The following is a 14,988-nucleotide window of genomic DNA, read 5'->3' as shown; positions in this document are numbered from 1 at the left end:
ATTTAAAGCAGAATGCATTTACAATCACTTTGGTTCCCATTACAGTACAGTATGCATAATATGCTTGTCGGTATGACGCTAAACGTATTCATGTTTTTTCACTAATCACTTAACACTCGCCACCACCACAGAGAATGATGAAGAGACACTAAAGCATTACTGGGATGTGTTCCTGATGACACAGGAAGATGAAATAAAGTGCTTCGTATCACAGAAATGCAGTAATGATTGGTTTGCTTTTCTCTTTTCGCATCTCCTAATGAAGTTTAATGACTCATAATTATGATTAAGGGAACAATTATGGTCTGTCAAAACATAAAGTTCACATGTCATCTGAAGATATAGAACCCAGAACGATGCATTGTTAATATGCCTCTTGGCTGGGATGGCTTCTGTTCCTGGCGTCAGAGTGGTGCGTTATAGACTGCTGAAATTACACTGTTCTCTGATGTTTTTACAGAGAGATGACACTGTCTAAACCACCACTACTTTTGTTGTTCTCTTGCTTTCTTGTCTTTTTAATTATAAATAGCTTTGCATCAATAATGCTTTCTGGCATCTAGTTATGCAGAATCTTTCAGGTCTGAGCCAGCAGAAGTGCAGACCAAGCAGGGGGACAGGAGGATGAAATGAGTGTGTTTCCATCCGTATCCCAGCCTGTTAAATTTCACCTTCCCAGTGCCACAACAATGCTTTGTACCAATATGGCCTAATTACAGGCTTGGTACCATTTATCCCTCGTTCCCAGAAATACACACTAAAACTAGCCTAATGATTGTCAAATGGGGTCCACACTCTATTAAAGCAAAAAACATCAGTAGCCTGCTAACTAAGAAAGGACTTTGACTTCCATCTACATGTGTCTAGATGAAGTATTTTACCTAGTTCTTTGTAGCAATGCACCAATGCAAGATCATTTGTTACCACTATTTATTTTCATAACATTATGCGAGTTAATAGAAAACCCATGTCTTAGAAATACTTTCAGGATGTGAACATTGGATGACAGAATTGTGAATGTTAAACATATTCAGCAGTGTTGGGTTTCTTGCCTTAACTACACAAAATGCCTGCCAGAAGAAAAAAATGACAAGCTCAACGAGACCATTATTGGGCGTATTACATTAATGTAGCCTGTTCTCGGTGATCTGGGTTGGACAGGATAGCGCGGGACTGCTGACCTCCTGCGAGTCTTGTGTTTGTGCGCTACACAGCCGAGGCTGTCAGAGAGCGTTTATGAAGCGGAGAGGACAAAGGGAGCTGTCTGGGGCAGGCCTCGCTGTGCAGGGTGTCAGTGGAGGGGTAGACGGGGGCTGTGTGGACGCGGGCGGGAGGGAAAAACGTCTCCTCTGCACCTCCGCGACTCCCATTTCTCACGCCGTTCGGCAGCGGCGGCGGATAACCGGTCCTGTCGCGCGGTGATGAATCTGCATATTGGTGGAGTCGGCGGAGGGTTTATCTTTGATTTGCGGCCAGTAAAGGGGGTCCCGGGGCCCCCCGGCCCCCTTCCCGAACAGCGCGGTTCTTCATTTCTCCAGGATGCCCGTCAGGACCTCGTCACTCGCTGTGGACAATAATAAAAAGTATTACTCCCCCTAGAACACAGCAATCAAAATGGTGTCAGCATGTTTCCGCCGTCGATCAGCCAGCGCTGGGTGATGGATGCTAGCCTGCCTGGCTGGCAGCCCTTCTCTTCATGGTTGTCATGGTGTGGAGAATAACTCGAGACCTCGCCTCAGATTTCACCTCCTCTCTGGAGCCAGGGGCAATAAAGGGAAATGGTGATGTCACAGCAATGTGTCAACCCATGTGACCCACAGATCACATGACTGACTAATGTAGTCTGACTAATGTGTCACTGAAAAGAATGCGAGGTGATGGTGAAAGAATGGGAATGGGAGTCTTTGCCCAGGCTATATAAACCATTGCAAACTGAGCAGGGCTGCTTTTCTCTGGAGTGCTCTTCCCCATCCAGGGTCTTCTGTGAAGAATCTGACATTGTTCCCTTTTGTTAAAAGGGGTGACAAAAATAGGGCCGCGATGGCACAACAGGCTAAGACGCAGCAGACTTGCGGTTGCAGTTCGCTGCAGTTGCACACCGGGGACCGGGGTTCGATTCTCGGTCCGGCCAAAAGCCAAGTTTGGCCGGCTCACGTGGAGCAGCATAATTGGCTCACTGCTCCAGGGGGAGGGACTTGGCAGGGATAGTAGATCGCCGCACAAAAAGCACCTCGGGCGCCTCGGAATCACGGTTACCAGCATGTGGCGAGACGGCTTGAAGAAGGCGTGTCGCTCTCGTAGGGCTGCCGAGGGACGGGGTGTGGGCGGTGTATCTAATACTAGCTCCAATTGAATTAGACGGGGTACAATTGGCTACCAAATTGGAAGAAAAAAAGGAAACTATGTATAAAATGGTTTTACATGGTTCACCAAATATGGCTGTAATTTATATGATATATTTATTAACATTTGACACCCAAATAAAAATCCCCCAGGATATGGAGAAGACATGAAGCCAAAAATCAGAAAAACATGACAAGGTGTAGAAATTGAATTTTTTTTGTTTGTTATTTTGAGAGTGCAAACATATTACATTTGTAACTGCATTTTCAGACGGCAGCACCATCCAGAGCTAAACTCAGTAGCATAAAAAATATTTCACATTCAACAGGCCTAGCAAACGTAGAACAGATTATTTATTATTATTTATTATTTTAAAATAGAAATGCAATGCACACATTCTAAAAATGTGCCAATTAACATACTAGCTTCACTTATTATGTTTCGAATGTTTGATTGGATATACAGTATAAAAAAAACAATACAAAAAAACACATTAGCCTAGATTAGAATGGATGATGATAATCCTGTTGTGAAGCACTTATAAGATTCAAAATACAGTTAATTGGTTTTGTAAATAAACAGATTTCAATCAAGTAATGTCCTTGTTTTTAAATCAGCTGATAATTATTGACTGATAATTTGGCCTCACCAACTGAACAGCAAAACTGTGGCAAAGCACATCCATAGTTTCTTATTATAGGCCTTTTCCTGTTATAATGATTCACTATGAGATTTTAATGCATTCATGCTCATGACAATGGTACTTCACTGACCTTTAGGTGAAATAAATCTCCTTGACATTGTGTGAATTGTGGCCAATCAGTGAAAGAGGGTTTGCAACCCTCCTGTGTGTTTGTTGTCTGAATGTTTTGTATAATCTGTTTTTCTAACCCAATCAGCCCTTTGTGCTGAGAAATGCAAATGACAAAGGCAACATCGCAGGTCAGAAGGGTTGCTTTTTTCTGCTTCGTTGTGAAACAGTTGTTCACACAATCCCCATTTGAACCATTAACAATGTTAGCCCTATCTCAGATTATAATAGTTATAATTGAATCAATGTCATCTGTTTTAGTTTGCAATTGATTGCAATTGCATGTTTGTGATACAGCACAGTAAACGCAATATGAACATGGGAATGTTATTCTTCATGGCATGCACACCTATTTCCAATATAATGTGGCTTCAAGGGTAAATATTACCTCTAAACATGAAAAGCACCTAATGAAAAATGTGAAGTAATTAAAATGTTAAGATTGCAGGTGTGGTTTGAAGGAAAACCAGCACACACGAGTTTGGGAACCACCAAGTTCGAGGAATTGAGGAAATTCAAACAAGATAAATGTATTCCTATCATTACACATCGCCAAACATTCAAAATCAGCAGTGAGTTGAATTGGAAAAACATCCACTGGCTACAGCACTTCCTTGTTTTTATGTAAGTTTTCTACCATATTTTTTTAGACAATCAAAGATTGTGAAGAATTAGATTTCTCTCCACCCACTAGGCCCATAAATTACATGCAGGTTCAGAGATGACATTTTTAGTTGCACATATACCACATAATCTTACACACGAGTCCAGAAAATTAAGACTGATTTACATTTTGACAAAAGGCTGGGAAATGGGACGAGTGTCTATATATAGCTTCTTGAGAAAGGAGCAGTATTGTGCAGGCTGACGCTAGACTGAAGTCCTGGAGGGAAATGCAAAACATGAAGAAATGCAGATGAGCTGTTTCCACTTGAGCATGAATCACCAGCCAGTTATCGCCCTCTCAGGAATTCTACTGTTGAGGGGCAGAAAAACAAAGCCATTTTAAATAAATTATTAGGCACCGAGGGCCGTAAAGAATTCCTGTCATGACACCTATTGAGCGGACATGGTGTAGGGGGAGCCGCGGTCATAAGAAGATCCACGCAGGGATCTGTGTGAAATGAAAGGTGGACTCTCCTTACTGCGTCCCTCTACTGCCGGGAAAATAAAAGAGTCCCCGTCTTCAATCGCTCCGCAAGGCACCGCCGTAACCTTGAGCTCATCCTCCTCTCAGCCGCGGTCCCGAGCTTCGACTTGGTTTCCATTCCGTTTGTGAATAATCGCCATTTGAAACGGTCGCCGCTCTCCGTTTGATACGAGCCTTCCTGCGCTGGAGATCGCGTCTTTTCTCGGGGACGGCCGGGCGAATGAAGGGGAGCGGCGTCTGCAGGTCTATTTCATGGGTTTGCTTGGAAGTGCGCAGCGTGAAATGTGGCAGGGTCCCGCGACTGAAGTGGGCCAGATGCAGGTGCGTTGTGAGGACTGACGGGCTACAGTCGGGAAGCATCTGTGTTCTTCCTCTGCCAAATTAGAGACTGCTGTACCAGGTTATTAGCATGTCAAGTGAGAAGACCTTTTACCAGGGGTATTTGTGTTATTCATTTTTCTCCTCTTTACAGATGGTGCACGGCTCTCTATTTCCTAGCTCCCGGGGTGTGTGTACATTATTCCCTGCACATAATTCTTGTATAATAACCATACAACTTGCGGAAGACATGAAAATGAGTGTTCAAACACAGAATATGCTTTTCCCCTTTTCCATTGTTCCAGTCTGAACAAGGAGAACGTGAGTGAAACAGATGTTCCACCAGTCCTCCCACCTGTACAGGTTGAGATTGAGGTTACGGGGAAATGCTGATTGATGCATAGCTGCCTAGATGACCCTGAATGTACAGTACTGTGCAAAAGTCTCAGGCACCCAAGATTATTTTCAATATAAATTTAATCTTACATATTCTTGTTTCTTAGATAGTCTCTATGTCTTGTTTTCTGCATTAGTGTATCAAATTTGAGCTTTCCAAACACTAATAAAAAAATGTTACAGTTAAAATTTGCAATTTGTAAGTACCATATTCAGCAATAGACCCCTTTTCAAGATGTTGTTTCTGTGCCAAATCTCTGTCTCAGTTTCAATTTGTATCACCCTGAAGTGGCCTACTCTAATCGTGTAGTCATGAAACTAGGCTAAGCTGTCTTCCTCCTGTAGTGCCATAGCCCAGCTCATTGAGCATCAGTCACCCCATAATTATGCCAAAACTCTGCCACTAATGTGCCCCAATGCACGGAATGGCAGTACCACAGGGAGCTTCAGCCACTTCCATTTGAATTTCAAATGTACATTCTCCTCTCATTTGGTAGAAATTCCCCTGTTTTGACATTGACAGAGAAGCATTTTTGACCAGTTTCATGGTCTGTTTGCACAGCAGTCAGCAGCCAAGACTTTATTGCATGACTATATTTGGATTATCTTTAATTGTGGTTACACTGTAGGCTTAACATATTACTGTACAACATTAATTATATCAAAATAAATGATGACAAATATATTGTTCATGAATTGTTCAAATAAATACCTTTGCATCTCCTATTGGGCCTAATGAAACAGGCATATAGTAAAGTTTTGTTAGCTTTCTGATTGAAGAGAAAATGCTAGTGACAATTTTGAATACTGTTGTGATTAAAATGTGTATTTTAATCACAGCCACATAACAAAGATCCTTGCTATTAAATTAAACTATCCTGTTGAAGGGATTCAATTTGTATATCCATATTTTACAATTAATAATTGTTTGCGCAGGTCTGAAGCATCCAATTATTTCTACATACAGTAAGACCCTGCTAGAACGCGATAAGTGGGGTCCAAAAAAATTAAAGACTGTCAAATGCAAGGTTACATTATTGCGAGGTTAATGAAAATGATGATATTTTTCAAGTCAATCTTCCAGGTACTGTGTAGAAAAGGGTGATCAATTGTACATGTACACATGAGATAAATTAACGTACTTTACTCCATTTTGAATAAGAAAAACATGAAGCATATAATTGCAGTTTAATTTTGTACACACACAGATAGTATAAACAGACATTTGTGGGACCAATTATTACAAACAAAATATACACATGCCACATATAACCATACATAAAACCTTGCTTGAAATTACATTGCTTTGGTTTACAGTACCAAAATACTCCAACACCAAATAGGCTACAATACTAAAGGAGCTGGGTGCATTATCATCATAACAGCTTTTATCATTTAATGTAAAAAAGATGAGGAAATGGGAGCCAAGTGCTGACTGCGTTATATCTGAATCCACCTTACTGTGGGGTGCATTATCCCATTGTAATATCCAAACTGACTGTCATTCACATGCACACACATGTTCCAGTATTTTATTGCATTTTATTTAATCCTGAGCAATCCTAAGGTTAATTGGACACTGTGCATTGTGTTCAAACAGCAGGGAAACCCCTCCCAACAGTAGAACTGACCCTCATTATTTTCAGCAAAGTGCAGGATCTGTGCCAATACATGCTCATCTACGTGGGCCTCTTGTCTGGCTGCTGAAATCACCTGATGCTGATTATTTTATAGTAATTATAGTTCATATTTTTGCAGGTTCAGTACCAAGTGGCATAATATAATTGGTTAATGCTGACAGGGGACTGGAGGAGGTAATGATCTGTGCCTGGTGCCATGTTGCTGGGACAAGTTTAGAAAGCGATTTTCATGGGCGATTTGAGTGACAGGGAGTATAGACATGACTGAGACTACACAGACATGCTACTGGATGTGGTTATACAGTAAATTGGTTGAAGAAACCAAAACATAAAGCAAAAAAGTATATTCCTCACTTAGGAATTTGGGAAATAAATAGAGAAAATACTTGTTGCGAGAGTTGTTTATAGCATCAATATGGTTTTGGGCACTTTTAAAAAAATGTATTATAGAGATATATTTTTATTTTCATTCATTCATTCATTCATTCATTATCCTAACCCGCTTATCCTGAACAGGGTTGCAGGGGGGCTGGAGCCTATCCCTGCATACATTGGGCGAAAGGCAGGAATACAACCTGGACAGGTCGCCAGTCCATCGCAGGGCACACACACCATTCACTCACACACTCATACCTACGGGCAATTTAGACTCTCCAATCAGCCTAACCTGCATGTCTTTGGACTGTGGGAGGAACTGGAGTACCCGGAGGAAACCCACGCAGACACGGGGAGAACATGCAAACTCCGCACAGAGAGGCTCCGGCCAACCGGGATTCGAACCCAGAACCTCCTTGCTGTGAGGCGGCAGTGCTACCCACCATCCATGCCGCCTTTTTTATTTTTATTTTTTTATTTTTTATTTTTTATTTTTTATTTTTTATTTTTTATTTTTTATTTTTTATTTTTTATTTTTTATTTTTTTTATTTTATTTTATTGACTCAATAATTTATGAATCCTTTAAATACTTGAAACAGTCTCTTCACCATGCTCCCACTACCAACTTCTTTTTGGATCATGGATTTATATTAACACATTATATTCCATATTTCGTCTTATATCTGTGTACAGAACTATAGGGCAAAGGCTCAACTTATTTAAAATAATTTGTGGAATAACTATACTTGATGAACAATTCATCATTTGTTAAATTGTCTTACAGTTTGTGATTTCAGATTTATCAGGTAATTAAAACCTAGTGGTTGATAGACTGTACAGTTGCAGTATTAATTAAAACTGCTTACTTTTACAAACAGTATTTGTAATGATGTTCACTTTCTCCCCACTGTTATCCACTAGATAATACTCTATAATCAGTTTTGTTGAAATTACAATCAACACTTCAAAAAAAACCTTAATTTCCACACATATTAATATCTTCAATGAGACCTGAACTGAAAATATGAACTTTCGCCAGAAAGGACTGCAGAAGTGGAAGTTGTATAATTAAGAAACATTTTCTTAAAGTTGCAAGACAATTTTACATCTTCCAAAAATAGAGCCCTGCTGGACTCACAACTTAATCTGACCAAGTAAAAACTTTCACACAACTAATTAGTTTCAGTAAGTGCATATTCAGCTCTTCAATTTTTCCTGTTGATTAATTTCCTCCCTCTAAAGCGGAATAACGTGTAATTAAAATTTAATTTTAAATTCTTTCTTATGATCGACTGTAAAATAAAATAGTTTAAGAATATACAGTACCGTTCTAAAGTCTTTGAAATCTGTGAAAAAATCCAAAAAGCAAAAATGCAGACTTTGCAAGCCTCACTTGCTTCTGGTTATCCAGGTAATCCCAGACAGCCTTTATCTGAAAGTTTTTATCTGAAAAGTGGTCTACCGGTTACCAAATATGTTATTTTATTTTATTAAACTTTATTCAATTTCACTGTGACATTTAATTTCTCAAATTTGCTCTTTTACATTTTACATTTTACATTTTACATTTTAGTCATTTGGCAGACACTTTTAATCCAAAGCGATTTACATGTGCATAGGTTCTTCCACAAGCTAAAGCATCGCATCCAAAACTAGTAAAATACACATGAAGTGCTGTTCTAAACAAAAAAGACAGTCATTGTAAGCGCAATTTTTTTTAATTATTATAATTTTTTTGGGTTAGACAAGAGAGATATCGGAATGGGGGGAATCAGGAGGAAGGACTAAGGTACAGTTTGAAAAGGTGTGTTTTTAGTCTGCGTCGAAATAGGGGGAGGGATTCTGCTGTCCTGACAGTGGTAGGTAAGTCGTTCCACCACTGAGGAACCAGAACGGAAAACAGGTGTGAACGTGCAGCTCGACCACCAGGTGCTCGTAGTGAGGGAACCATAAGGCGACCAGAGCTGGCAGACCGGAGTGGTCTAGCTGGGGAGTAGGGAGTAATTAAGGATTGTATGTAAGGTGGGGCCGTCCCCTTAGCAGCCTGAAACGCCAGCACTAGGGCCTTGAATCGGATGCGTGCAGCAATAGGAAGCCAGCGGAGGCCAATGAGAAGTGGGGTGACATGAGCTGACCTGGGCTGACTGGTGATCAGGCGGGCTGCAGCATTCTGGACCAATCTGGGAGACCAGCTAGGAGGGAGTTGCAGTAATCCAGGCAGGAAATGACGAGCGCCTGGACTAGGAGCTGGGTGGCTTTCTCCATCAGGAGATGACGGATATGGCAAATATTGTAGAGGAATATTACTAATGCAGAACACAAGAAATAAATATAGAAATATCAAAGACCTAATTTATATTATATGATCTAGGGTGTCTAAGACATATCATATGTCAGTCTCAAAACCTAATCTTATCAATGAGATTTAAATGTGAACCAACTACTGGTAAAAAATGAAATAAGAACATTATTGTAGGCTTATTGAGGGTTTTTAGTTAGGTCAGAGGTACGGTTGATGATGCAATAAGAGCTCTACAATTGCAACCATGTATATTTGTACATGCATATTAGCAATTGGAATTGGAATCACATATATGATGTGCATAACACTTAAGGTACAAAGTAACCCAGCTATCTTGTTGATTCCAGATGATGCATTCACTCTGAGTGAGAACGTGAGGTATCTCCATGGTCTTCCCAGAAAGAGAGCATGTGACAAAATGAGATATTGAGCATTGAACCTCTGACAAAACAAGGATAGAGAACCTGTCTTTTACAAAACCCACCCACTCAGACCAGAAGGTACTCGGACCGGAGTTTGGCTGTGAAAATCAGGTCCCGCTGCTGTAATGACCGATTAGTCTTAACGACTGTTTTGTTTTCACTTCAAAATAAGCCGAAAGAGGCGCTGGCCTGCACTGAACCTCAGGGGTAATTTCCTTCAGAATGGATGATGAGAATATTTTATTAATGAAGAAAATGCCCCACTACACCCCACGAGGCTTCCTCCACCATCTCAGCCCACATAAATATAATGAATTAATAAATGAGCACAAAATTTAAATGAGGAAAAACAGCTCCACACACACTCATGGTCCTGTACATGGGCACTGCACCACAAGAAGATACAGTAGCCATTTGTAGATTTATTTATTTATTTGTAAAAAAAAAAAATCAATTTCTTATTGCTATAGAAAACGAGCAGATGGAATGGCTTAGCTTACCTGTGACCTTGGCCTTACAGATAAATCACGTTATGTGCCATCTGCCATTTTGTTTCCAGATTGTTGATTCAGAACTGTGAGACATTGCAGATGGCCAGCTGCTTTTCCTGACGATGAAGCCCGTCACACAAAATGAAAGGCTCTGTAAAAGGAGCCACATGTTTCTCTTTCAAAAACACCTCAAACTCCACGATACGCCCTGAATCATCAAATAAAACGCAGAAAGTGCACAAAATGTCCTTGTAGTCACATGTCTCCTACTCTTTAATCAAGAGATGCAGCTATAAAAGATGTTTTTTTTTTTTTAATATAAGATCATTATTTGAATAGATATTGAATTATACCATGGCTCAGCCAATATCTGGGCACATTGTCAGGATGCAATAATGCATTGTGTAGGATGTGACAAGTTCTATTAAATATGAACATATTATCTTGACTGTTTTGTTACTAACCAAGGTTATCAACATAATATGGTATATTAGTTCACAAATCACATAAGACCTTGCCTCTCAATTCATAGCGTGTGTACTGTTTAAGAAAAATGCTGGCTTGAGAATAATAATGAATGAAATAATTTTAAACAGAATAAGGCAGATAAACAGCCTTGATTCCCATTGTGGCAGTTACGTATGGCAGCGTAACGCTTGCCTTCGTTTCAGTACTCTTTCTTTGGAACAGTGTTTATTCTGACTCCACCGAGAAAAATGTCACTGTTGATCTGTCCTCATCGTAACTACTAATGTGTTCATCAGCGTGCGATAACAGGACACGGTTGCTCTCCCCTCATGCAGTCTATTATTAACAACCTGTCCTCACGGCGAGATTTATCATCGACAAAAACCGATGACAAAGCAGGAAAGCGTCTGACTGACTCAGAGAAGGTAGAGTAAGTATATTTCAGCGGCACATTTTCAGACGACGGCTCTCTGGGTGTTGTATTTTTCACCCAGGCTCCCTGGTCTCTCTCTCTCTCAGCCTGTTCGGTTCCTTCCCCCTCCCTCCCTCCCTCCTTCAGCTCCTCCACTCACTGCTGTGGGGAATAACAATCACGCTGTATGTAGGTCAGCCCAGCAGAGCAGAGTGCATTATTCACCACCGCTTTCGCCATCCTCCTCTCCTTCTCGGTGGCCTTCCAGGGAAAGGCGATCATTTTCCCCCTCCGTGTCTCTCGCCTCCAGGCCGACGCTGTGTGCTGGACTAAAGCGAGGGGCCGAACAGATGAAGGGAATGGTAATTACGTGCCAGAAAAGCAGCTATTTGTGGAAAAATCTTTTCGCGTAATGATGGGGATATAGAACTAATTCCTATTCTTTTGGTCGGATGATCATTCAAGACACAAAGTGGGGACCACTTTGTCTGACCATAGGCTTGCAGCCATATTTACATGGCTTAGAACTACAGTACAGTGCATAAGTCTTAGGTACAAATTCTAAGAAGCTAAGATGCTTTCAAACGTAACGAACAGCTTTAAATATCGGAAAATGTACTATGAAGGGCAGTGAACAGTTAAAAACTAAAATAAATCGATCTTTTTGTGACCACCGTTCTCCTTTAAAACAGTTCTCTGAGACACACTGTCCAGCAGTTTCACAGGAAAATCAGCAGAAAATCAAACATATTGGTAAACTTGCCAAGGTTCTTCTACAGACTCTGCCTGTCTCACTCGCGTCTGGCTATCCAGGTAATCCCAGACAGCTTTGATCATGTTTTTTTTTGTCTGAGCCCATCTTTCACCATTAACAGGGTTGATAGATTTTCCTAAAATCCTGAACCAGACAGTTACTGTACAGCTTTTTCAGTTCTAATAGAATCGAGTGGTCTAGTGCTCTAAACATTCCAATTAAGGTTAATACAGTTGTCCTTATGTATGGCCACTGTCTATTTCACCATACTCTTCTGTTTCAGCTAGGGTTGATAATACAGAAACTTGAACAACACAAACCCCATAATGTTAGTTTACAGTACATGTGAGGCACTTCTGCCACTAGACTTGACTTGACTTTGACCTGAATCAAACCGAGAGCAAAAGTTTCACATCTGCCTGATTCTAAAGTGTGCAGATCTTTGGTTTTGAAAAGCATGTAATTTGTTTCAAATTCAGGATGATTAAGGGAATAAAACCGGTGCAACCAGACATTAGCTCAGTACACCTAAACGGATGTTCTCTAAGCTTCTTCTGAACCAGACATTCCCACTGACAACCTAACTTGTGGCTGGTGGCAAAACCAATTTAGTATTAAGTATTTTGCGCTTGTTTGTCTAATATCTAACACAAGTACATTCCTGTTTACATGACAAAGCAGACGAGCCTCAGTAAAGAAACCCATGACCCCCCTCGATCATCAAGACCTTGCACAACAAAATTAATTACCAACACTAAACTAATAAAAAAGTAGATCAGCATAATTAAGCAAAAATTTTTCATTTCCTTCTCATACCGGACTTGCAAAACCAATCCAAAACAATGTTCATTATATGATTTTAATTGCAAGCCCAGGGACCAGAATGAAGGATTGTAATGTAAAATGCAGTTACAGTGATTCTGATGATGTTCTTATAATTTATTCTGCCGTCTGGGTGTGGGAAGCAGTGCTGATTTAAAGCAAAGCACTGTTCCAAGAGCTGACATCATTTAACGGACATTTACTGACTCCACTCTGCTTTTGGAGCAGTCGAGAATTAATGTGTTGTATTTAAATACAACTGAACTGAACTTCTCTACACATTTGCAAAGTTAGTTATGAATATAATTTGTCATCTTCTTAATGAGTGATTTATAATTATATTCCAAGCTTTTCCACTGTTTGGTAGGGAGACTGACATGACAGGAAATTTGTTGATGGCAGTAAGCAATCCAATAAAATATGTATGCAAATTAGTCCATAAATGCTCCAACACTGGGTTGCTGTTATCATTTTATGCAGATATTTATTGATATATAAATCAGAAACTGAGGCATTTTGTTTGTGTACCTTCATTATAAAAGGTATATTATTGGTAGTTTGCATTTGCAAGACATTTAGCTGTACAATAAAGTTTAATATGATATACAGTAAGTCCTTGTTTTATAGAGTATGTTTGCAGCAATGGACAGTGTGTTTCAGTAGTCGTTCATGGACCAGAATTTGAGTTTGAAATGGTAACTTCATTACTTTTACATCCTTAAATAAGAGACATTATTTTTTAATGCTCCTGAGAAATCTCAACTGCATTCATGAATCTTAAATTTCAGAACTCTGTAGGGCCGATCCCACGGGTGGCTGAACCTGCTTAATTCCACAGCACAGGCTTATGAGCAAAAGCAGCTTTAGTGGGGCTGTAAACCATTCTAAATTGAATAAACAATCTGAATATTACAGAAGACACGCACGGTACACCATTGCCACTGAATTAAGCCGAAGCCCTAACGCCGCTGTTTTTGCAGGAATCCTGACAGGTTCATAAGCATACGCAGCATTAGGATTAGCCTGCCTGAGCCGCCGCCTGTTAGGATAAAGAGGTCATACCAAGTGTGTAATTGTCCACTACTTAATGATTACAACGCCGATGGAAGGGTACGCCTTACAACTGCAGCTATGCTCCAAGAGGCTAACCACCAAAAGCCAAAGGACTACCCTAAAGCTGACACCAGGGCAATAATAGATTCTAGATGACACTTAGACAATTCCATGGCATTGATGCCACTGAGATCTCTTATCAATGTTACATTTTTTTAAGCTCTGGTCCCGATAGTAAGGACGCTAAGCTGGTCATCAGACTGTTAAAAGTTTGTGATGGTTTGTCAGTGGATTAATGCCTGGCGACATGTTTGCATCCTCTGTGAGTTTGGTATGATAGAGGTGAAAAATATTTTGTGGCTGTCGAGTGTGATTGGAATAAATGTAGGGATAATCCTGGCAGTGTTGAGTTCGAAGATTTGAGGAGCAATACATTTGGAAAAATATTCACTTTGGAAAGTGAGATTCTTGGTTTAGTGTTAGCCCCAGCACTGCTTTTGTGAAACTCACAAAGTCTTTAGTCAATGTGACAAGGCTGCAGGTCACCGATTGTTGTGAATTTTCTTGATATGACAGGACAAAGTAATGTTTTTGATGTAAATATATATTTTGGGTAAAATACAAATATAAAATATCCTGTGCATGTCAACCAGGGTTGCCAATAATTGTGAAATCTGTTTTTGGGGGATTCTTTTATCTGAAGACTTTGTGTCTTTGATTCCATGTCAATATTCCATGTCAATTCTTTCTCAGTTACAGTATTTTGTATATTTATAAAGGCTGACAATAATTTTGGACCAGACTGTATATGTGTATTTTTTCACTTTTTGGACATGGAACTATAGGACTACTCTTTTTACTGAAACACATTTTGCATCATACATTTCTTGAAACACATTTCCATTCATTTCTTTTCACTGTGGATTTTAAATGACCATGATTTCCTATCCACCTGTATCCAAAAATGACCTTTACCATCGCACATAACCCTAAACTTGCCACTCAAGCTAACCATTTTCCAAACCCTATTTAAACCTAAAATTAATTTTAAAAAAACATGAAAAATATAAACTCGACTGACCACCAGCACCAGCATAAGGTTCAGAGAGCTGTAAAGACATATAATGTATTCCTTAGTTTAAAAAAACCTTTTCAGAATATTGCTATACATTACATATCTGTACACGGTATAAAAGCATAAAACACAAAGGTTGTTCGTTACTTCCAATG

The 14,988-nt window shown here is 39.8% G+C and overlaps 1 protein-coding gene across 1 annotated transcript in view; it reads left to right on the top strand.

Annotated features, from left to right (window-relative positions):
- Positions 1 to 221, top strand: part of ttll11 (tubulin tyrosine ligase-like family, member 11) — a 62,382-nt gene extending 62,161 nt beyond the window's left edge. The window contains exon 9 of the mRNA XM_061262415.1: positions 1 to 221. This exon is cut by the window's left edge and continues 1,084 nt beyond it. The gene's annotated coding sequence lies outside the window, so the exon portion shown is untranslated.
- The last annotated feature ends 14,767 nt before the right edge of the window (positions 222 to 14,988 follow it).

This window comes from Conger conger, chromosome 12 (assembly GCF_963514075.1).
Source record: "Conger conger chromosome 12, fConCon1.1, whole genome shotgun sequence".
Lineage (NCBI taxonomy): Eukaryota > Metazoa > Chordata > Actinopteri > Anguilliformes > Congridae > Conger > Conger conger.
Note: the sequence above shows the minus strand (reverse complement) of the source record. Positions and strands in the feature narration are given on the sequence as shown.